The following is a 24590-nucleotide window of genomic DNA, read 5'->3' on the forward strand; positions in this document are numbered from 1 at the left end:
ATTAGTTTTTCTGTGGACTTTTTGGGTTCTCTCTGTATATTATCATATCATCTGCAAATAGTGATAGTTTGACTTCTTTTTTCCTATTTGGATTCCTTGGATGTCTTATCTCTTGTCTTATTGCTCTGGCTAGACTTCCAGTATTACATGGAAAAGCAGTGGTGAGAGTGGACATCCTTGTCTTGTTCCACATCTTAATGGAAGTTGCTTTCAGCTTTTCACCATTGAGAATGATACTGGCTGTTGGCTGTCAAGATGGGCCTTATGATGTTGAGGTATGTTCCTTGTATCCCAAGAATTTCAAGGGCTTTTATCATGAATGGGTGTTGCACTTTGTCGAAAACTTTCTCAGCATCTATTGATATTATCATATGGTTTTTATTTCTTTTTGTTGATGTGTTGGATAACGTTGATTGATTTTCGGATGTTAAACCATCCTTGTGTCCCTGGAATGAATCCTACTTGGTCGTGGTGAGTTATCTTATGGATGCATTGTTGGATTCTGATAGCTAAAATTTTATTGAGGATTTTTGCATCAGTGTTCATTAGGGAGATTGGCCTATAGTTTTCCTTTTTTGTGTTGTCCTTGTTTGGTTTTGGTATTAGTGTAATGTTGGCTTCATAGAACGTGTTTGGTATTGTCCCGTCCTTCTCAATTTTTTGGAAGAGTTGTGAAGGATAGGCACCAATTCATCTCTGAATGTTTGGTAGAATTCATTGTAAATCCATCAGGTCCTGGGCTTTTGTTTTTGGGAGGTTTTTGATTACCATTTCAATTTCGCTGCTTGTAATTGGTCTGTTAGGTGTTCTATTTCTTTTTATCTAGCTTTGGGTGATTGTAGAGTTGTAGGAATTTGTCTATCTCCTCTAGATTGTTAAACTTGTTTCCATATAACTGTTCATAGTAGTTACTGATTATTCTTTTGATTTCTGCTGTGTCCGTTGTGATTTCTCCTCTTTCATAGATGATCCTGTTTATTTGTGCTTTCTCCCCTTTTTTCCTTTGTGAGCCTGGCTAGGGGTTTGTCTATTTTATTGATTTTTTTCAAAGAACCAGCTCTTGGTTTCATTGATCTTTTGGATTGTTATTTTAGTTTCAATTTCATTTATTTCTTTCTTTTGTTTTTTATTCTTTTTTCTTCTAGGTTTTGGGGTTTTTTTGTTGTTCTTTTCTAGATCTTTGAGCTTCGAGATTAGGTTGTTTCTTTGAGTTCTTTCTTGTTTCTTGATGTGAGCTTCTATTTCTATATATTTTCCTCTTATTACTGCTTTTGCTGCATCCCATACATTTAGGATATTGGTGTCCTCCTTGTCGTTCAATTCAAAGAATTTTTTAATTTCTTCTTTGATCTCCTCATTAGTCCAGTGGTCTTCCAGTAGTGTGGTTTTTAATCTCCATGAGGTAGGAAAGTTCCTTGCCTTCTTTTTATGGTTTATTTCTAGTTTGATGCCTTCATGGTCAGAAAAGATGGTTGATATGATTTCAATCTTGGTGTATCTGTTGATGTTTGTCTTGTGCCCAGTATGTGATCGATCCTGGAGAATGATCCGTGTGCGCTTGAGAAAAATGTGTACTCCATTTTTGGGGGTTTAGTGTTCTATAGATGTCTGTTAAGCCCAATTGCTCTAGGTCCTTATTTAGAGCTTTGGTTTCTTTACTTATTTTTGTGTCTGTTGATCTATCCATTGTTGATAGTGGTGTTGTTGAAGTCTCCCACTACGTATGTGTTTTCTCTGATGTCTGTTTTCAGAGAGGATAACAGTTGTCTGATATATTTTGGTGTTCCTTCGTTTGGTGAGTATATGTTAATGAGTGTTATTTCTTCTTGAAGTATTGTCCCCTTGATCATAATGTAAGTGACCATTGGGTCTCTTTTTATCTTTTGAGTTTGAAATCTGTTTTATATCTGATATAAGTATAGCTGTTCCTGCTTTCTTTTTTGGTCCATTTGCTTGTAGGATTGTTTTCCATCCTTTAACTTTGAGCCTATTTTTATCTTTTGTAGCTAAATGTGTTTCCTGGAGACAGCAAAAGGTTGGGTTTTGTTTCTTAATCCAGGCTGCAACTCTGTGTCTTTTTATTGAAGAGTTTAGTCCATTTACATTTAGAGTTAATATTGATATGTTAGCATCTGTATTTGCCATTGTGTTTGTCTTTCCTTTGATTTATTTATTTATTCTTTTAATAACTTTTTTTTTTTTTTGGCCTTCTTTCATTGTTGTCGTCCCTCTGAGGTTCTGGCTTTAGGACTCCTTGTAGTATTTTTTGGAGTGGGGGTTTAGTTGCAATGAAATTCCGGAGTTTCTGTTTATCTGGGAAGGTCCATATTCTTTCTTCAAAGAGAAAGGAGAGCTTTGCGGGATAGAGAATTCTTGGTTGGCATCTGTTTCTTGGAGTCTGTTGACTATGTCCCTCCATTCTCTCCTTGCCCGTGTGTTCTTCTCAGAGAAGTCTGATGTCAGCCTGATTGGCTTTCCTTTGAATGTTATCTGTTTCTTCCCTCTTGCCAGCTTCATTATTTTTTCCTTGTCCTGGATTCTTGGGAGCTTTACTATTATGTGTCTTGCTGTATTTTTCCTTTCGTCGTGGAAGTTTGGTGTTCTTCTTGCTTCTTGTATATCAATTTTCAGCTCCTTCTTCACATTTGGGAAGTTCTCTTCAATTATCTCTTTGAATATTTTTCTCTGTTCCTACATCTCTCTCCTCTCCTTCTGGTATTCCTATAACTCTTATATTCCTTTCCTCATGGAGTCAGATAGTTCCCGAAGTCTTTCTTCGTTCTTTTTCCTTCATACTTCTCTTTCCTTTTCTGTTTTGGTTCTTTTATTTCTGTGTCTTCAGATTACTTATTCGTTCTTCCATTTCATCTATTCTGCTTTCATTGCTTTTCCCAGAATTCTTTAGTTCTTCCATTAATTCTTTCATCTCCTGCATTTCTTTTACTTCCCTCTTTAGGGACTCAATTTCATTCTTCTGACCATTGTTTCCCTCTCTAGGGACTCAATTGCATTCTTCTGATCGTTGATTTTTTCCCTTATCATTGTTTTCCTTTATGACTTCTGTCAGTTTTTTTAATCATGGCAATTTTTAAAATTCTCTTTCTGGAAGGCTCAGAAGTTCTTCCAAGTTACTGTCGTTGCAATCTGGGGGCTGCTTTTCTTTTTGTGGTGTGCTTTTTCCCTGGGGGTTGCTAGGTTGCGTGTGGTTCTCTCCTCCCTACTGTCTGTTTTCTAATTTGCCGTATGCGTTGGGACACTGTGTAGTTGGGACTGCCGGCATCTTGGGTGAGCTTCTCTGCTCTCCTCTGGTTCCTCTAGGAGTCATCTGTCAGTTTCAAGAAGCAGTCTTTACTGGAGAAAGGTCCCTGTTCTAAAATGCCGATGTGGGGACACACTCCCCTGTGTGCCTGGTCTGCCCCGGCGGTGGGTTCCTGCTCCCCCTCTGGGCTTGGACTGCAGGCCAGAGGGGGTCTGGCGTGGGCGAACTTCCCCCGCTCACCTCTGGCTCCTGAGGAAGCCTTCTGCAGGTAGTCTTTACTGAAGAAATGTCCCTGTTCTAAGATGGTGATGTGGGACACACTCCCTGTGCGTCCGGTCTCAGGCACACTCTTCTGCGCGCCTGGTCTGCCCCGGCTGTGGGTGCTCGCTCCCCCTGTGGGCTCAGACTACTGGTTGGAAGGGGCCCAGCGTGGGCTAACTCCCTAGCTGGCCACTGGCTCCTTTAGGCGCCTCTGCTGGCTTCAAGTCGCTAGGTGGCGCCAGAGATCTCTCCTGGAGCCCTTGGGGAGCTGATTTTCCCACCCCGTGGGACAGGGAATAGAGCGGGAATGGTAGGGTAAACCTCAACGGCTTTGGGGTGCTGTGTCTGCCTTGTGCCCCACCATCGTGGGGAACCCACGCCCCTAGTTTCGTGCCCCGGGTGTCAGTTCCAAAGCCCTCAGTTCCAGGACTCAGGCTGTAGCCCAGTTCAGTGGCGCGGGAATGGCGCCTTTTGAATCCCGCTCCCGTGCCTGGGCCTGCTCACTCAGTGAGGGCCTCCATGCGCATCTCCCCGCAAGCCTAGGTCGCAGGCGCAGGGACCTGGGCATCTGCGATCTGGATCGGCGTTTGCTTTTCAACTGCACTGCTTTTCCGCGCGCGATCCTGATCCGCACTTGGTTTTCCAGCTCGCTGCTGTTCCGCGCAATCCTGACCGCGATCCGCGCCTGTTTTTCCAGCGCGCCACCTTTCCGCGCTGGCTTACCGGGCAGCCCGGGGCTGTGTGCTGGTGCTGGTCTCCTCCCCGGGGGCGGGGTCTCTCTTCAATGGCGCCCAGAGCCATTCGCTCACCTCCGCGGCGGATCCTGCGGGGTTCTCCACAGCTCCCGTTCACGGGTGTGGTGGCTGCAATAGTTCCTTTCCACTCACAGTCCCGCTTACTGCATCGTTTGTTGTTGTTGGTCGTTTTGGTTTGTTGTTTTCCTCCTCTCTGCCGGCCGGTCGGAGAGTGCCGACTCTGTGGGCGGGTGAGGGGAGCAGGGTTCTGCGCTTCCCTCCCTTCTGGTCCTCTTTTATGGCCACTTTCTTCTTCTGGCAGTTCGCTGGCGTCACCTGTTTATCTTCCGTGTCCCAGTTCTCACTGGGACCTGCCGCTTTTCCTCCCTATTCACTTTTTTTAATGGGAGATCTTACTCGCAGAGTCTCCTCGCCGCCATGTTGCTCCGCCCCACCTGACATCTGGTTATTGTGACACAGATTAATATGTCTGTATTCTTTGTCAATATTTATATAAACACAAGTATGTTATTAAGTTTATTATTTTACTGAAATCAGAATTATTGTTGACTCACAATAAAAAGACGCCCAGGGCACAACAAATAAGAATCTTTACCACATTGTGTACACTTCTGTGTCTGCCCAGTAGACTACAGTCTTAGACATAAAGCAGATGCGGCACATGTTTTCTGATTAATCTTACCTTGTTTTGTGAAAATTTGAGCATACATTTTTGTAGATAAAGTCCTTTATAGATAGCACTCATTTTTGGAAGGCAGTTATTATATTCAAGTTAATGTTGATGAAAGAATTGTATGGGTAAGGGCGGAGAACTGAGTTAAAGGACAGCATTCATTGCATGTACGGAATCTAAAGTCCTCCTAGCAAGTCTATGGTTTCTTATTAAACTGACATAATTGAGTGCAGTGTTTTCAGCTCTAATTCTACTCCTTAACAAAGTAGTGATAAAACTGCAAACATCTTGACATTTTCAGTGTTACAGAATCCTAGCACCCAGGTAGAATTATAGGTTCATGGATTGATTCTCCCCCATGTTAATACTTTAAAGATTTGTATTTTTTGTTTTCTGAACTTTGTGTTTCCCTCTATGTAATGTCTTGCTTTCTGTCTTTCATTTTGAACACTTAGAATGATGTACTGACATTTTTGAACTTTACATTTTTCCTCTTTGAAATAGTTTAATCTTCTTGTATCTCTGTGATACACTTCATTTACTTTGGAAATTTTTTCTCCACTACCTCAATCCACGCCCTTCTTTCTTCATGTTATATTCTAATATTCGTACACATGCATACATGTAATATTTCTCCACATGTTTCATACAGTGCCTTACACTCTTTCTTCACTTTTTTATCTCTGTTTCTTTTTTGGACTTAGAACACAAAAGATCATTTAAACAGTCTAAACTGAATCAATCAAATGACCACAAGTCATCTTTAAAATTTCAGGGTATATTTATATATATATTTAGCATTTCCATTTTACCTGTCTTGTGTAGTTCCCTGTTTATGCTCAAATTTTTCATATATTTATGTATATTGTACAGCATGATGGTTAATTTTACATATCACTTGGAAAGGCTAACGGATGCCCAGATAACCTGTAAACATTTTGGGTGTTTATGGAAGAGGTTAGCATTTGAATAAGTAGATTGAATAAAGGTTATCTGCCCTCATGCAATCTGTTAGGGCCCAAATATGTCAAAGAGGTAAAGAGTGCATTCTCTTCTTGAGCTGGGACTCGTGTCTGTTTGTACCCTTATACATCAGAGCTTCTGATCCTTTGGCCTTCAGACTCTGGGACTTAAATTAGAGCCCATCCCCACTCCCTTTACATTCAGGGAGTTGCATAGTCAGCAACCTTTCTTCTCAGGCCATTGAATTTCAACCAAATTATATCACAAATTTTCCTGGTTCTCCACCTACAGATTGCAGATTGTGGGATTTCTCAGCCTCCATATAACCATGTGAGTCAACTCCTCTATTAAATCTCCTATCTATCCATACTTCCCTGTAATAATTATGGCTCAATTTCAAAATTACAGTATCAGGGCCATCCATGGGTTGGTTTCTAGTGTCTATTTACTTTCCTTTTCTAAGGTATCATTCCTGCTTCTTCCTGATACTTTTTAATTGTTTAGGGTCTTCTAGACCATATCCAGACAATTTGTGTGTAAAATAAAATTAAACACTGGAACAGATGATAAAATTTTTCTTATTTTCCGTGACAGATAGTATTGTTGTGTTACTCTAATCTGTACTTCAGTTGATTCATTTCACCTTGAGCTTCAAATGTTTTGAGGGGGTATAATTAGTCTGGAGATCTCTTAAGTATCATAGTGTAGTATCTAATTTTCAGAAATGTGAGGGGTTCTATTTGCTTTTAAATGCCTGTCCTTACTTTCTGTACCTCATTTCATCTCTGTCTAAGATGTCTCTGCCTTGGCCCTCAGCATATCACTTCTACATTCCTTAAAGAGTAATGAGAAAAACTGGAGGTAGCTACAGGCTTGCTGTGTAGCTGAGATTCCACAGGATTCCTTCTTCCCCTTTTATCAGTGAAAACAGCTATGTGACACACTTCTTTCCTAGAATGGCCTTAATTTCTTAAATTAATTACCATCCTTCTGGTAGATTTAAAAATAACTGATTTATTAATTTATCTGGTTTATTTTTGGTCTCATTTTATGTTTCGGAAAGGGGATAATCTCTTGTAACTTCCATAATGTAACCAGAAAAAGAAATCGCCTGTTTTTATATATGCTTTAGTTATTACCAGGACAATTCAGAAATATATAACAGCCAACACATTTATCTAATTGAAAATTCTATATTTTATGTTAGTGCTATTAAGATTTCTTTGGTAAAGAAATGATTCATTTTGAATTTTTTAAGGAACATATCCATAGTATCACACTAAAATGTCCATGGGACTATCTTAGGGTCCACTAACCATTTGGACTCATGGGATGCCATGTTTGGCAGTAGTTTCCCTAAAAGAATTTAGATCACAAAACAATTTTCCACCAGGGTGGTGATGCATGTGCTGTTTCCATAGTGTCACTAAAGTAGTCTGTGTAGCAACTGGGTTAATCAAATGATAGGTCATGGATAACTGTTTGGAAGGAGACATATTTTGAGGCGATACAGCATGACTTTTGCATCATTACTAGTCTCCACTGGAATGTATCTTGTAGCATTCCGTAAGTTTGTTTTTCAGGTTTCAGCAAACGACAGGTCAGTTACAAGGATCACTGCAATCAGAAATGTTCAAAATTTTGGCTTCCCCCAAGGTATTTATAGGTCTCTCATTCCAGATGCAATTTACCTATCATTGGTCTACTTTATGTAACTGGAACATTTCTTTTGATTAAGTTTCTCAGAGAAAATGGAGAAGTTCAAAACACTGAAATTATGTTTTCACAGAGCATTTTATGACTTCTTAGCAGTCAAATGAGAGTAATACTATTTTTTATAGGTATATAAGATTTTTTATCTTCAACTGAATACAATTTGATATTATAAGGAAGCAAAATGTACTAAAACTGAAAACTAAAATCCATTCCATCGACTAACATATGATAAAGAAGACACAGAAACATCTATAAAAAACATTTATTTATGTTTCAAGTCTTTCATGGGAAAAAAAGACCAAGTTCCACTGGGTAATACAGGTTTCCAAGCTATCCAAAAGTAGAATCTAAGATTTTGTAGGCTACTTTTTGGGGGTGGGAATGCTGTTACCACTGTTTAATATGAAAATTTTTTGAGCACCCAGACCCAGAAAACAGCATTCCAAATAGAAGCATTTTACTTTTGGATAGCAGGGAAAACTTTGTATGCATTTCAAAATAACATTGTGTTTAGTTTATCATTCATGTACTACATGCTAATTCTCATTGAAGCTATAGAGAGGTAGAGATATTTTAACAGCTATTTGAGAAATAAGAAATATGAGCATTAAAATTATTACATAATCCTCTTAGTCAAAAGTATATGAGTTTTCATTGTAAAGTTATATGCAACCCAAATAATGTCATCACCATACCACTACATAGCGTGTAGGTAATACTCTAGAAATATATAAGTATCTTGAATTGACCACAACTGATCCTCTCACATTCTTACAAATTTTAGACCTCTCAGACTTAGAAATATGACATTTCTTTGATAAATTGGTTGCTTTTTTGATATCTCTATATCTATTCTACAAGATGTATTTTTATAGTTTATAGTACAAGTCTGGTAAAATCTGGGATGGTGAATCTCAATATGGGAATATAAATTATAATGGATTTCTTGATACTCAGAAGGACAGTAATTACATGAATTGCAAAAAAAAAAAAAAAAGTTTTGATTGAAAGAATAAGAAAATTCCAGTTCCCCTAGCTCATATAAGGAAGCATTCATTCTTGTAACTCATACAAAGAAAAGTATACTCAAGAAGTGGTTTAGTGGCATAATCACATTTTTGTTTCAAATTACTAACATCTCTCTATCCTATTGTTAGGGGGAACAGGATGTCCTAAACCTAATTCCATACAGGCTTTGTGGATTCCAACACACTGAATTCCTGCCCTTCAGTCTTAAATAATAAAGAATATTTTCTTGTGAACATACTTAACTATGTCAAATATCTCTTTTTTTTTGAGAACCCTGAAATAAAAGACATATTGTTTCCACAATTTTGAGTTTCAGTATTTGGTGAGCTGTATGTGTCTCACACCAATTACATTAGCGAGACTTCAGGAGAATCACTGGAGCTTGATTTTTCTTTGGATTTAGCTTTAAAAAAATATGAAAGAAACTACACTGGATTATTACTATGTTGCCTGAACTGCTATTACAAGTCATATAGTACATGTACATTGATATCTGTTGTCACTGTGTACTGAATTTTGGATATCTACCATTGTTTGTGACAGGGGGAAGCATATCTATAAGGAAACCTCATGCTGGGTATACTAAGATCAGAAAAGTGGCAGTAATAAAATCCATGAAAGAACATTGGTAAATATGACTGTGACAATATTAAATTTCAGGGAAATTAAAAAGGAGATTGACGGCCCTCCCCTGGTGGCGCAGTGGTTGAGCGCTGGGCTACGAAAGTACCCGCAGCCTCTGCAGTGCCAGTTCCATCCCAGGCCTCTGACAAGGGTCCAACCATGGCACGCAGACCTCTCCTACCGTACCTGGTGCTCCCCTCAGGAGCATGTTTCATTGGTCTGCCTGTTCTATTCCCTACTCTGGCTCTGGTGAATACTCTCACCCTCCCGCTTGTATAAATAAATAAGTAAATAAAAAGGAGATTGACTACCAGAAGATGAGGGACGTGTGCTATTGGAAATTTGAAAAGGGAGAAAATACACAAAGCATTGCAGTTATTGGCATATAGAAGAGAATGGTGATAAGGCATTGTGATATACACAAACATATCACAGTTGTATTTTTAAAATGTTGCTAAGATACAAAAAAAGCATTTAATTTCTTAAACTTCGATGAGGTATTAAATGTACATTTTCAAATTTCTCTTAAATGAATTTTCAAAATGAAATGTCTCATCCAAGAAAAAGATTAGGCATAATTGTATATGAAAGCTAATTTATTTCACTATTACACAGCCTATTGTGGAGGCGGAGGAAGTTAGAGTATTTCCAGATTTAGAATTCTTAGTGAAAGATTCCAAATAAAGGTGTTAACATAGCAGATTCACCTAAATAAGTAGAAACATTTAGCACACGGTCCAGAAATTACTGTCTAATGTCCATTCAATCTTACTTTTCATCCACTGAGGTTCACCAAAGGAAGCTATTCAGTATTACGTCCCACTGAAATCTGTTTGAAACAACCCTATGTCCTTTAGGATTCTACATCCAAGAGCTCTGCCATTACAGGGAATCTAAAGATTTAAGGGTGTAAATGAAAGCACAGTGTGAACTGTGACTACAGTGCAAGGCCTGGGGGATTTGCAAAGAGTAGTTATCTATTCTCAAACACTGGTTTTCTTTTTAGCAAAGCTTACTGTGAGTACAATTCCACAAATGTGTATTAAATTGCCTATAAAATATAGAGATTCAAAACATGGCACAACTACAGGCCAGGAAATTAAACGAGAGGCTTAGCAAGAAATTAATGGTGAAGAAATTTTTAGGGAAGATTTGGATTGGCAGATATATGTAAAATTCCATCTAAATATTAATTAGCAAAAGTACTTTCTGCACCATTTTTCTGAACACTGCATCCTTTGAGGATACATTTTCCACTTTGGTCAGTATTTTTTCCCTCCTTAGTCATCTGTATGCTACACAAGTAAAAATAATTATTTAGAAGTATAACTCACTTGATCCCATTTTACAACTAAGTATAATAAAATCTTCCCAGCCAGAAGTAGTGTATCCAGGAAACTCTATTAAGTTCTCCCTCAGTGCTAAGATTTTTTTATTATATGACAAATCAATTTATTGTTGTCTTTTATCTCATTGATAAATAGCAGTAACCAAAGATCATGACAATTAGCCTGCTCAAACTTTCTTGGTGAATTGAGTAATAACATGACAAACTTGTTCAGTTTTTACTCAGACATGTAGTTTAGAATCCTCACTCTACTACAAATCTATGGTTTCCTGGTAACTTGTCTATTTAAGTTCTGTACTCAGATTCATGATAGACTATCCTTGCTAGTAAAAAAGTTCTGTTTCCTTCACCATTTTCAAATACCTTTATAACTTTACCTGATTCCAGAGTTCTATTTATTCAAGTTCTTGACCCTTTCCTATTTATTCTATGTTGTAGTTCTCTAAAGTCTAGTTATTATATTTTAGTCATGACAAGTACAAGTTATCTAATAAATCTAAGTACAATCTACGTTCATATGTTGTCCTTGAACTAAATTCACACTTCCAACCTTCAACTTTTCCTGGTTTAATTTAATGTATTGCAAAGATACTCCTTAGAACAGACCCTAGTTGAAGGCTGCCTACAAATTCTCTAAGAATGCTTTATTTGGGGTAAAAGGGAGGGCAAGATATGCACTCAGGTTATAACAAGGAAACACCTGCCATTTCACTCACTTGAATACTCATAATAGTTTGCATATACAAACTTTTTAGAACATTGTATTTGCAACAGGGAGGAAAAAATGAGTGGATATGTGTCTCAAAGGTATAGAAAAGATGAATTGGACAACTCTTTTTTAAAGGGCAACATTCAAGAACAAAAACTACATTTGAAGCTAATGAAATGTTAGATCATACGGGAATTATTGGAAAACACTTTTTGATAGGAGGTAATCAACTAGAAGTGAATATCCGAGGGAACAATGAAAGCTATGAAGCATGAACACATAAAAATCAATATGAAAAGGGAATTCATTACAGACTAATACATTTGCTTTTGTACTATTACAGAGAGCTTGTCATTTTTCCCTTTAAATTATACTTTGATTATAAATGTAACATCATTTTCTTTAGTTTTGTGCAGTATGTGTCTTATTTTTATCTCCTAAATTGAATAATTGTTCTGAAGTCTTTAGAGAATAGCCATACCTCTCTATGAAAATCTTAACCTGTGAATTCCTATATTTCCTTCATTCCTCTAATAACCTGATACACAGCTTGTTAATAATTTTTTCCCAAAATATTCAACATGATCCAGTTGAACTCAAATAAGTTTCTGCCCTTCAATGGGAATGGGAGATAGCTACACAAATGCCATCTCTTTATCCTCTCTGGGAAAAACGAGTTCTATTTCCTTCTATTATCAAATACTTTTATAACTTTACCTGATTCCAGAGTCCTGTTTATTCAAGTTCTTGACCCTTTCCTATTTTTTCTATGTTGCAGTTTTCTACAGTCTAGTTATTTTATTTTAGTCATACCTTTTGAAGAATCTGAGGCAATTAGAAAAAAAAAAAAGAATCTGAGACAATTAGAATATATTTCACTGGAGTCAGTGCATTTAGATATGCAAGTTGAGTGCTAAAATACCTCATAACCAGTATGCAACAATCCTGACAGTGATATAAAATGTTTTTGCACTGCCAATAAAACCAAAAGTAAAAAATGCAAGGTACTAGCTATCTGCTTGGATATGAGAGGAAGGAGTAAGGAATAGAGATACACAGAGAAACACATTCTATTTCTCTAATAAGTAGACAGATATTTTAGTCTTTAAATATTTATTTTCAGGAGCATACCTTCTTACAAGAAAGATATATTATAGCTATGGTAATTCAAATTAAATGACTTACCTCCAGTAAAATAGGGGAAACTGGTAAGCAAATTTCTCTTGCCTTCATGAAATTTACAATGTAATGGCGAAAATAAATATCAATGATATATGAACACTCCTGATAGGAAAAGAACAGAGCAAGAGATCAGGGCTTGAGAGTAAAGTCGTGAATTCTATTTTGGACTGTATTACTTTTTTGACTAATGCCTTCAAATTTAATGGCTTAATGCAAGACAAATTATCTTAGTCATTTAAGTTTTCACTTCAACATTAACTGCACGGACCTAAATTCAAGAGCCCACAAGGTAGTGTTCCTTATGGAGACTCTCGCCTCCACTGCATCAGTGTATGTCCCTCCTTATTCTTTCAGATTTTAGAAGACACCTCACATTTGATGATTAGTGATTCACTTTCACCAACTTTAAAATCAGCAACATTCTTTCATAAACACAACTCCTTTTGACCATAGTCAGAAAAGATTCTCAGCTTCTAAGGATTTACGTGACTAGATTGGACCATCTGGATAATCCCCCATCTCAGTGTCTAACAATCACACTTGCAGAGTCCCTTGACAATGAGACAGAACATGCTCATTGCTGCTACGGCCATTATCCTACCTACAACAGACTATTTAAGGTGTCTTTTGAGACCTTGATACCTTTGGTCCTGAATATTTCTTTGAACTCTATGTAAAATCTCTGCTCTCCATGCTGAAAAGAAGTATTTTTCATTCCACATAAAGTTTTCAGAATGGCTTAGTAGAATCATTTGATTGGTTTGCAGTTTTGAGTATGGGAAGATTAGTCAGGAAAACCACACTTCATTTCTTGAACCCCACACTAAATATTTTGACTAACGGACAAGGAAATGAAACCATTTTGACTTGAAACATTTCAAATGGAAAAAGCAAAGATCTTTTCCTTAGTGTTCATTTTTGTTAATGGAATCCTAGCAAATGTATTTAAATAGTAATATTGAGGCCCTAAAAATCTGACTTTTCAGTTGACCATATTGTGTCAAATGTGGGATCTAATAGCTTATTATGAAGTGCTTAATGTTAAATTCAAACTACAAAATTCAGAAAAAACTGAGCAATAATGGCCCCAACTTTATAAGTTAACATTCTGGATCAGTCTTAGTGATAACCTTTATAAAGACTTGGCAATGCCTCTTAAATATAGGAATGAGCGACTTAAGGAAAAGTAGGAGTCATAGCCCTTATGGAAAGAGCTATTTGTGAATTTTCTAAGCCTATTGAATTGTTATTCCTGAGTAAAAATACATCTCTGGTTGAAACACAGAAAAGATTAGAATTAAATATGGGGAGGGGAGGGAAAGGGAGGGAGGAAGTGTTCTCTCTAATGACCTCACAAAAACAAAACTGTGTTATAAATAAATCACTTGAGAAGTGATAATGTGCTATAAATACGCATTCAGATAGGTTTAAAGAGAGACCAATTTCTAGGAATGTTCAAATAGTATTTAAATGATTTATGGAACAAAGGAAAGTACATTTCGTACAACATTATTTAAACATATTTTCCTCAAAGCATATGACTAAATTGCCCAAATTAACCTAAAGCAGAAATCCTTATACTATGTGAAATCATTTTGGGGAAAAATGTTGACATAAAATAAATATTAGTATAAAAATTGCATTGTTTTAATAACTAAGGAAAACTTTTAAAGGATAACATAGCAGTAAATTGTTTCCTATATTAAAAAGAACTATGTATGTAAGTATAGCCAGGTTACCAGACAGATAGTAAAACTTCATTGAATTCAAGCAAATAGAAGTGAAATCCTATACATTTCTCTTTAATATAAATCATGTTCTAAAATAATTTTATAGTATAGCTACTTTAAGCAATAAAAATAGTTATTTTCCATCAATCTGCCTGTTCTGTCCCCTGCTCTGTCTCTGGAGAATCCTCTCACCCTCCACACCTCTGGCCTGTACCCCAGTTCTTGTATGCATAAATAAATATTTTTTAAAAAATAGTTATGTTGATAACTTCCTAATTCTAACAAAGTAGGAAAAAATGCCTATTAAGATTTTATGGATCTCAAATTAGTGTAGGTTCTACTAATGAAGAGATATTTATGAAATGAATATAGTCTCTGCTTTTGGCATTTGTACTTACTAGAAATTTCTACTTACAAACATTAAGACAAATTAGAATTTTTTCCCCTATAATTGAATGGAGCTGTGTGTTTTTTTTTGAAAGGAAGACCACAGAGGTTAAGTGCCACTTCATCACAATGTATCAGAAGTGCTTATGAAGTATATGACATAATTATACATGTTGACCTTGACCTCCTGAGGTTTCTATGCTTACTTTTTCCCTCCTCTTCCATATTGTGTACTATTTAGAAAGAAGTCACTATATATAATCCACCCTTCAGGCTTGGGAAGTTATATTCTACCTCCTTGAGGGCAAAGGATTCACATAAATTAGTAGAAATTTTTATATGTGGGAGATGTGTATCTTCTCCAACAATTATGTATTTTACAAATATATATTAAATTTATATGGACTTATGGATATTTAATACTTGATATCATAATCCAATGCCATTTTATTTCACAGCTCATACTGTTCATTGCTGGTATAAAGGAAAACAACTGACTTTCTATATTATTGTTATATCATGCAACCTTGCAGTATTCAAATAATAGTGCCAGGAGGAGTTTTGTTTGATTCTTTGTCAATGATAAAATACCAATTATGTCATCTATGAACAAAAGTTGCTTTGTTTCATCCTTTCCAATCTATGCAACAATTTGGTTCTTTTTTATGTCCAATTATGCAGACTACCAGTTTGATTTTTTTTTTTTTTGTGAGACCCTCGCCGGTGGCCAGGAATCAAACTGGCACTGCAGAGGCTGCAGGCAGCCTCGCAACGCAGCGCTCAACCACTGCTCCACCAGGTGAGGCCCCAGTTTTTTATTTTTTTTTTAAATATTTCTGTGACTCAGATATTATTATTTATTTATTTATATTTTGTGGGACCCTCACCAGTGACCGGGGATTGAAGTGACGCTGCAGAGGCTGTGGACACCCTCGCAACCCAGCACTCAACCGCTGTGCCACCAGGGGAGACCCACCCAGTTTGATTTTTAAATGGGGGTATTAAAAGGAAAAATTTCCAGTTTCTGACCATTAGATATGACCTTAGTTATGGTGGTTTGTGTTTGAAATGTTATATATGAAGGGGAGGAAGTTCTCCTATGAATAGCTTCTCAGTTTTTATTATGAATGACTTGCTAATAGTCTACTGAGGTTTTTGCATCTATGCACATGAGAAATACTGGTCTGAGAATGTTCTTCCCTGTAATATGCTTACCTTTTATAATTAATTTTACTTTATTTTTGTTCGTTTTGTAAAGGTAGAAGGTGAGATTAATGATTTTAGATCTGTTTGTGTGTATGCATTTAATGCTATAATTTTCTAAGAAGCAGTCTTGCTGCATCCCACAAATTTAAGTGAGTAATATTTCATATTCATTTAATATTAAAATTTATCTTCACTTCCTTGACCTATGTGTTATTTGAAGCATATTTTTTTAATTTCCAAATATTTGGGTACTTTGAGAACTTTTACTGATTTCTAATTTAATTCTATCATGGTCTTTGAAAATAATTCATATGATTTCTATTTTGTTATTGTAGTCCACTCTGTTCTATCTTGTTGAATATTATATACAAGCTTGTGAATTCTGTTATTGAATGGAACAGTCTATAAATCTCAATCAGATCAAGTTGATTAAGAGTGCTATTTAAGTCATTTCTGTCCTTATGGATTTCCTACCTGCTTATCTATCCGTTACTGACAGTGTGTTGACAAATTCAACTATGATATATATGTATGTTTTCTTGCAATTCTATTAAATTTTATAACATCTTAAGTGTATCACATAAAAGATTGTTATGGTTATTGGAGAGTTGGCCTTTTTATCATGATAAGTTTCTTTTGAAAGTGGCTTTGTCTATAATTAACTATTCTTTCTCTTTTGTTTAATGCATATTTATCTGTCCCCTATCTTCTTTTAATTGATGGAATTTTTTTAAATCAGTTTTAGCCCACAAGTACAGATTTCCCATATACCCCCTGTACCTGCACATGCACGCTCTCCCCAGCTATTGAAATCCCATACCGCAGTGTTACATTTGTTAAAACTGATGAATCTACACTGACACATTGGTATGTCCATAGTTTACAGTTCACTTTTGGTGTTTGCATAAGTGTATAATGCCATGTATCCATCAGAATAGTATCATACAGAATAATTATCCTATTCTACAAAATATCTATATCCTTCTTCCTTTAATATTTTTAATATATTCACAGTGTTACGTCTTCCAAAATGTCATTTAGTTTGAATCACATGGTATATTTCCTTTTCAAATTGGTCCTTTCTCTTAATAATAAAGCTTCTGCCATATCTTCTTATTGCTTGATAGATTATTTTTTAGTGCTAAATAGTATTCCATTGCTGGATACACTAGTTTATCCATATACTTACTGAGGATATCTGAGTTAATAGTAAGATGTGGTATTTAGAAATAAAACTACTATAAATATCTGAGGGCTAGGTTTGTGGGTATAAAGTTTTAATTCCTGTAGGTAAATACAAGGAATGTGATTGCCAGATTGTAGGATAAGAATGTGTTTAGTTTTGTGTGACAGTACCATGTTGCATTTCTACTAGAAATGAAAGAGTTCCTATCCCTCTACCTACTCACCAGCATTTGGTATCGTCAGTATTCTGTATTATTGCTATCTTAATAGTAGTGTTATTTCATTATTGCTTTAATTTTCAATCCCTAAGCTATGATTAAAATGTACTCTTCCATCCCAAATACTCAGCAGCTTCCTACTATCTAGTAGATTAAATTGTGGTATAACTTAGCTAAAAGAGTGACATGACTAAAATGGCAACATTAATCATCCTCGATTTTCGTTACTTTCACAAGGACAACTGCCAACTCTTTTTACGCAAGAAACAATGGAGAATCCTAGAACACAGAAGCAAGCCTGACGTAGCTCCCTGCACCACAGAGACAGAATGCAGTAGAAAGGTAAGCCAAACAACTGCAACTGCTGGCATGTCCCCTGGCCCTGGCAGTGCAGCCCTGAAGGAGAGGTCTCCACTGAATCTACAAAGTTTCTATAGTGGGAAAACCAACTACACACCACAAAGCCTGGGGTAGCCTTTGCCCAAGTAGGGACGCTGATCATATACCTGCACACTGCCCACTGATGAGTTACCAAGGTCCCACTCAACCAGAAAGCCTGACAAAAATATCTAGAAGACACATACCCCAACAATACCAGTGAAGATTTTGGTAGGCAGAACAGGTAGTCTGCAGAGCAAAGTCAGTGACACTTAAACAAAAAGGCTTGAATCTGGTTGCCCTGTTCACCCCAGGAAGGAGAGTTGGTTCATAGCCACACCTTGGTGAATATAGCTTCAATACCATCCAAAATAAGACTGGTTTTAGAACCTGGAAGCTACGTAGCCAGAGAACTTAGGATCCTGACTCAAGCAGAATTGCATCCCAAGTAAAGATCTTGATCGCACTAAAGTGGGATAGAAGAACCAGCTCAAGAAGCTCTTACCTAAGAGCTCTACCCTGCTGAGAGTAGTTTCTACCCCTCCCTGACAAGGAATCCTGGCTTAAAAAACTATATATCGTAACTTAATGTCTGTGGGAGGAACAGAATCCAAAGAAACAATATCCGCATTAAAAGATTCTTAGAGAAGAGACAAAACATATTAAAAGCAAAGAGTAACTGAAAACTTTCCAAATAGAGGGAAAGAGGTGTACTTCTAAATGCCTGAGGCTTAAGGAATCCCAAGGGTGTTTAGGGCCACTCCAAAACACATTAAAGAATTTTGAGAACAGCAAGAGAGACAAGTGACATACCAAGGAAACCCTTGGTGAATATAGCCAGATTTCCAAACAGAAATGTCTCCTACCAGGATAGAGGCAGACGTTCCCAAACTATTATTGACTTGCAAGAAATGCTAAAGGCATTTTTTCCCAAGTGAAAGTAAAAAGACAGTAACCAACATCATTAAATTTAAAAAGGTAGCATACAACTCACCTGTAATGCCTATAATGTTACATATGTAGTCAAAGTTAGATTCAGTGACATGGCAATGGTGGCACATAGTTTACTTATAATAGCAGGTTAAAAGGTAAAAGACAAAGTAAAAATAACTGACTACAATAATATCTCATTAAGTATGTACTAATAATATTTAACCAGTCACAACATATCAATGTGTGGTAGAGAGGGAAAGTGAAAGCATAAAGGTGGGAATGCTACTGAAGTTAATCTGTTGTAATCTGTTGTAAATTAATCTGTTATAATCAGTTGTAAATGTTACAATTTCATAATATTTATGTCAGTTGTGACCACAGAAAAACAATATTCATAATCACAAAAAAAGAATCAAAACAATCAAATCAAGGTTTTTGGCTCATAAAGGAAACAAAGCATATCAAGACCAAACAACACCATAAAAGCAAGAAATACTAAATCTACACAACATTGATTAACTAGCAATAATTATCTTAAAGAAAAAATACACTAATTACTAGACTGCAATAAGCTGGACAACTTAAAGGGAATGAAAAAACTCTTAGAAACATACCTTTCAATACTGAATCAGGAAGAACTAGAAAATAATGAAAAGACCTAGAATGGCTAAAAGGATAAAATATAAACTCACCACCCCCCTCAAGAAAAAAGCTGTATACCTCTACAGTTATGAGATAAAATAAATTTTAAACTATTATAGGTAAGAAGACAAAAGGTCTTTATATAATGATATAAAAGTCAAAAGATTCTACAGGTTTTAATAAATCAAAAAGAAAATTATACATATTTATGTAACCAATATCAAAATACCTAAATATAGAAAACAAAAAGAGCTAAAAAGAGAAATGAACAGCTATATAATAACATTCGAGGATTTTAATACTCCACTCTCAACAATGGACAAGTCATTCAGTCAGGAAAATACTAATAGTGGATTTGAAAAACACTATATAACAAATGGTCCTAACAGATATTGCAGAATATGCTCTGCAAAAGCAGACTATTCTTAAGTGAACATAGAACTCTTTGTAGGTAGGCTATATGTTAGGTCAGAATTAGTCTTGATATGATTTCAGTCTATTAGAATTTGCTACATAAGTATCTTTTCTAACAACAATGGTATGAAGCTAGAAATGCATAATAGAAGAAAAACTTGAAACTGATGCATAGGTGGAAATTTATCAAGTATTTTGAGACAAACATAAATGAATCAGAGTACACCAAGATTTCTGAGATACAGTAAAAAGCAACCTTCAGAAGGAATCTGGTAACAATAAGTACCTTTCTTAAAAAAACAAGAAAGATATTAATAAACATAACTGATTCCACAATTCAAGGAAGCAGAGATAGAGTAAAAAAAAATAGCTGAAGAAAGGAAAAAATAATGTGGCACAGAAAAAGTTGTAAAAGTAGAAAACTCTAGAAAAAAAGAGTTGGTTCTTTGAGAAGTTAACCAAAATTCAGTCTGTTAGTTAGACTAACCAAGGAAAAAAGAGAGACAGCTTATACCACAGAAGTAAAATAATCATAGGAAACATCATGAATTACTAGATTGCAATAAGCTGGACTACTAAAAGGGAATGAAAAAACTCTTAGAAACATACCTTTCAATACTGAATCAGGAAGAACTAGCATCAATAATAAACAGATTCAATCAAAAACGTCCCACTGAAGAAAAACCCATGACTGTATGGGGTCACTTGTGAATTTCCCTAAACATTGCATGAAGAATTCATGTCAATAGCTTTCAGACTCTTTCCCGAAAAGTCTTCCAACATTAATCTGATCCCATAACCTGACAACGACACTGAAAACTTCACATCAATATCCCTGATGAGTGTAAAAAATTTCATTAAAATCCTAGAACACTTAATTCAGCAGCACATTAAAACTATCAGCAGCACATTAAAACTATCAGCACGTTAAAACTATTACCATGATAAAGTGGGATTACTCTCTGGGAAGGATGGATGGTTTAACATACGTAAATCTGATACAAGACATTTGACAAAATTCAACATCCATTTATGGTTAAAAACTCTTAAAATGGAAGGAACTAACATCATAAAGGCCCTATAATACAAACATCATACTCAATGATGAAAACTTTTCCCTTAAGACAGGAACAAGACCGTGGGACCCATTCTCACTTCTCATAGGATAAACTACTGGGAAACCTCTAGATTTGTGCATATTCAGGAGAAAAATACAATTTAATTCTTCTAAGATCAACAAGGGGTATTATTTATCAAATCACCTATTTTCTTGGGCTCAATTTCTCCATTTATAAATTAGCTTATACTAACTCTAAGTGGATGTTCAGCTTCATCTACAAATTGTTAATAGCTTAAATGTAAAAATGTCATTCTCCCTTTTTTTTTTTTTTAAGCCCCCCTCCCTAGTCTATTGGAGGTAGTGACCACTCACTTATGTTCCTATTAATGTTAAAGAAAGCAATCTTAGGAGGCCAAAGAAACCCTCATAAACTACAATTTGATGCCTTTTTACAAGTGTCTGTGTGCTGGGGCAAGACACCTGGGATACATAAGATATTACATATATATATTTCTGTAGCTATTTTAGTTCTTTGAATGTAATAATAGATATGTTATTGAGGGTAAAGGTAAAATATTTTGGATACAATATGAGAGGTAAGCTAATATGAAAAATCTTGACTGTGACTGAAATTACCCAGCTATTTATGATCTCAATCTGAACATTTAAAAAACAATGGGCCTCCCCAGTGGCGCAGCAGTTGAGTGCTGGGCTTCAAAGCTGCCCACAGCCTCTGCAGCTCCAGTTCGATCCCTGGCCACAGGGCAAGGGTCCCACATGGTGTGCAGACCTCTCCTGCTGCCCGCTGCTCCCCTCAACAGTGTACTTCGTCATTCTGCCTGTTCTGTTCCCCGCTCTGGCTCTGGTGAATTCTCTCACCCTCCCGCGCTTCTGACTATACCCAGTGCTTGTATAAATAAATAAATATTTTTTTTAAAAAAGGAAAAAGAATGTAGTTTGTCTTTATCTTTTAAAAAATAAAATAAAATAAAACATTAGCTTTTGTTTTCAAACATGACAGATTCTGTCTACAAAGAGCTTAATACACAGCCATGACATTCAAAATAACCCACTCAGCAATTCGTAGAATATTCTCTTAAATTCATTCAAGATATAAAAAGGGTAGAGGCTTAATATGAGAAGATACTATGATGATTAAGTAAAATGGCAGCAGATAATGTAAAACTGAAGAACTTACATGTGTTTTATTCATAAGGAGGACATGAGTTTCTTGAAAGTCCTTAGAATTTGACAAGAGAGGAAAATGGTGAATTTTACTTTACAGGGTAACAGCTTGGAAGTGTGAAAATGCTACTGGTGAGATCATTCAGTAATAGCTACCAAATTATTTCAAAGGCATTGATATTTATCTAATGGTTTCATTATAATTCATATAATTTGCAGGCAAAATAAAGGCTTTTCATGAAAGAAACCTGCAAGATTTGTTTTTTGTTCCCTCTGGAAACTGGAACTTTAAAAGCTAGCTAATTAGACATCAGAGCTCAAATGTCTGTTGTTTTGGATAAAGAAAACTATAGTAAGGAATATATGTAATCGAAAAACCATAATTTTATGTAAATATCATTTCTATAAGAAGGTCTATTTTTTCCCAAAGACATCCAAATGTCAAAAAAATATATGAAAAATTGTTCAACATCACTAATCATCTGGGAAAGGTAAATCAAAAACCTCAACGAAAGATATGTACTTCCTGGTTTCAACTCCAAATTCAGCATCAGTAAGGAATTTATATTAATCCTGAACAGTGGAGTTGGGGTGAGCATTACATTCGATATATTTGGCTGAAGAAGTTATTTGCAAGAAAGGGTTAGTTTGAAAAGAATCTTTGGGCTGGTGCTTGCAGTAGAACATTTATGTCTATTATTAAGAAGTCTGCCTTTGATTAGATACTTGCTCAAAGTATTCTGTGTAATTCTTCCACTGTCCTTGTTAACCACAGTTAGCAATGACTGACTAAAGCTTCTGCTCTTACCTAAGAGCACTGTTTCTGCCCTTTTCAATAAAAGCTACAATTTCCTTAGGTGACTAAGTTCTCGCTTCTTACAGAGTCAAAAAAGCAGAGTATTAAAAGCCCTTATGGTGAGAGAAGAACCCCTTCTTGTTTCAGAAAATGAACTGAAAGTGGACTGACACTTGATCATCACTGCAAAACAGCCTTTCTAATATTCTCCACAAGGAAAGTGATTCAGAACTTTAGTTTCTAACAAATTGAACACATTTATTTGTGCAAGTGAATTAATCAAGGTAAGAACCATCAAAAAGATTGTGTGAATGGAACCAATTTTTTTAAACAAATGTTTGTAAAATGCTTTCACTATTTTTGTGACAGAAGCTGTTTCACAAATTTAGGCATGTTCTTTATAGGTCAATAAATAGTTGATAATTGAAAAGGATATTCACTGTCACCACTATTGTTCAACTTATGATTAGAATTCTGGCCAGAGCAATTAGGTGAGAAAACCATAAAAGGAATCCAAATTGGAAAGGAAGCAAAACGAACACTACTCACAGATGATCCAAATGACTTCACCAAAGAGCTAGTAGAAAAGAAAAATTGAAATAATAAATAATATAGTGGCATGATAAAAAATAATCAATACACAAATATCATTTGCATATAAAATGCAAAGGGAAGAAGGGAAATTAAAAAATCATTTACAATTGCACCAAAACCAATTAAATACCTAGGAGTAAACTTTATGAAGAATTTGAAACACCTACATTAAAAACTTTTAAGATTCTGTTAAAGAAAATAAAAGGAGACACAAAGAAGTGGAAAAATTCCATGATCATGGGCTGGTAGAATAGACAATATTTAGAGGGCCATCTTACCTGAAGGAATTTACAGGTCCAATGCAAGCTTCAAAATCCCAGTGCCTCTTTTCAGGGGAATAGAGTTATGGAAAGGATGATGTTAGGGAATTGGCAGAGGAGGTTTGGTGAAGCATGAGTAAAAATGTAACCCCAAAGTTATAAAAGATATGAAATACATATAAATGACAATTTTGATAACTAACAAAACCATGTTTTAGCAAAATCAACATGCTCATCCATTTCTGAAGAGGAACATTAGTTTCTTACACATTTATGTGTGTGGTAGTTAGGTCTTTAAAGAAAATCTCATCCTTTTACATAAATTTGTACCTTGCATAAGAAATTTGTCATTCAGGATTAACACACCTGTTCAGGAACACTTATTAGGAAAGAGAGGAACTGACAAGAACTAAGTTCCATGAAACTTGACAAATTGTGTTCTTTAATAAGAATTTTTTCAAAGTAAATATTTCATGAAGACAAATTACCAGTGAAACTTTGAGTGGTACAGTATGAGGTCTCCTAAACCCTTTTACCTGCAAAATTTTGAAATATCCAAATGTTGTCAAATAAAGAGAATATAAAATTAAATTTACATCTGTGACTATGTTACCTTAGAAACAGCAACTCTGAATAAGGTTCTATGCGATCTTCACTTAACTTGTCCTGATCCTTAAAAATTGTTTCAAAAAGTGAAGATTACTAAATAACAATAGTTAGAATAGTAAGCAGAAAAATAAATGAAGTGGGGATTACAGTGCAACTCAGCACTTATTTAACATTAATTTCTTGAAACATGTTTCCTCATTTGTAGAATAAACATAGCAAATTCCCAGTCTATGCCCAGATAAAAATTCAAATATTAAATCTGCAAATGGTTAATGAAAACCATTACCGTATAAAAGTTATGGTTATCATCACCCTTTTCAACTGCTAACTTTCTGAACAGACCACCAAAATTACCAGTTGGTCAGGCAAAGACAAATTTGTTATTTACTGCAATAATGGACAACACTGCATATTGATAGTTTTAGCATTGTCTCTGAAAGACACTTGGTAAATACTAGGCTTTTAATTGTGGTG

Source organism: Talpa occidentalis, unplaced genomic scaffold (genome assembly GCF_014898055.3).
Source record: "Talpa occidentalis isolate TD23 unplaced genomic scaffold, MPIMG_talOcc4v2.1 talOcc4.11, whole genome shotgun sequence".
NCBI classification, from domain to species: domain Eukaryota; kingdom Metazoa; phylum Chordata; class Mammalia; order Eulipotyphla; family Talpidae; genus Talpa; species Talpa occidentalis.